This window comes from Lontra canadensis, unplaced genomic scaffold, assembly GCF_010015895.1.
Source record: "Lontra canadensis isolate GAN:19392208 unplaced genomic scaffold, GSC_riverotter_1.0 scaffold5727, whole genome shotgun sequence".
NCBI lineage: Eukaryota > Metazoa > Chordata > Mammalia > Carnivora > Mustelidae > Lontra > Lontra canadensis.
The window spans coordinates 1229-1629 of record NW_022636708.1 but is presented as its reverse complement, the minus strand read 5'-3'; the positions used below and the strand labels follow the sequence as shown (position 1 = coordinate 1629).

Sequence of the window (401 nt, the reverse complement as noted above, 5' to 3'; positions counted from 1 at the left end):
CAAAGTGGCTCTGTTGGCTCTGCTCAGAATGACCATGTCTGCTCCTCGCAGAGCAACTGCGTCCATTTCCTTCAGAGGGACTACAGTGAGTTCTCTCTGAGGAACTAAGACCGCTCCTCTCAGAGGGCCTATACTGTCTTCTCTCAAAAGGGCTGTGTCTTCTCACCTCTAAGGGACTGTGATGGGTTTTGTGAAAGAGACTGCGACTGCTCCTCTCAAGGGGGCTGAGACATCTCCTCTCAGAGGGACTGCGACATCTCCTCTCACAGGAACTCTGATGGCTCCTTTCAGAGGGACTGTGATGGCTCCTCTGAGAAGGACTTCGATGGCTCCTCTCAGAGGGACTGTGGTGGTTCTTTTGAAGAAGGCTTCGGTGGCTCCTCTTAGAGGGACTGTGATGT

At 52.9% G+C, this 401-nt stretch overlaps 1 pseudogene; it reads right to left on the bottom strand.

Annotated features, from left to right (window-relative positions):
* Positions 1-134: 134 nt before the first annotated feature.
* Positions 135-401, bottom strand: part of LOC116863942 — a 1490-nt pseudogene continuing 1223 nt past the window's right edge.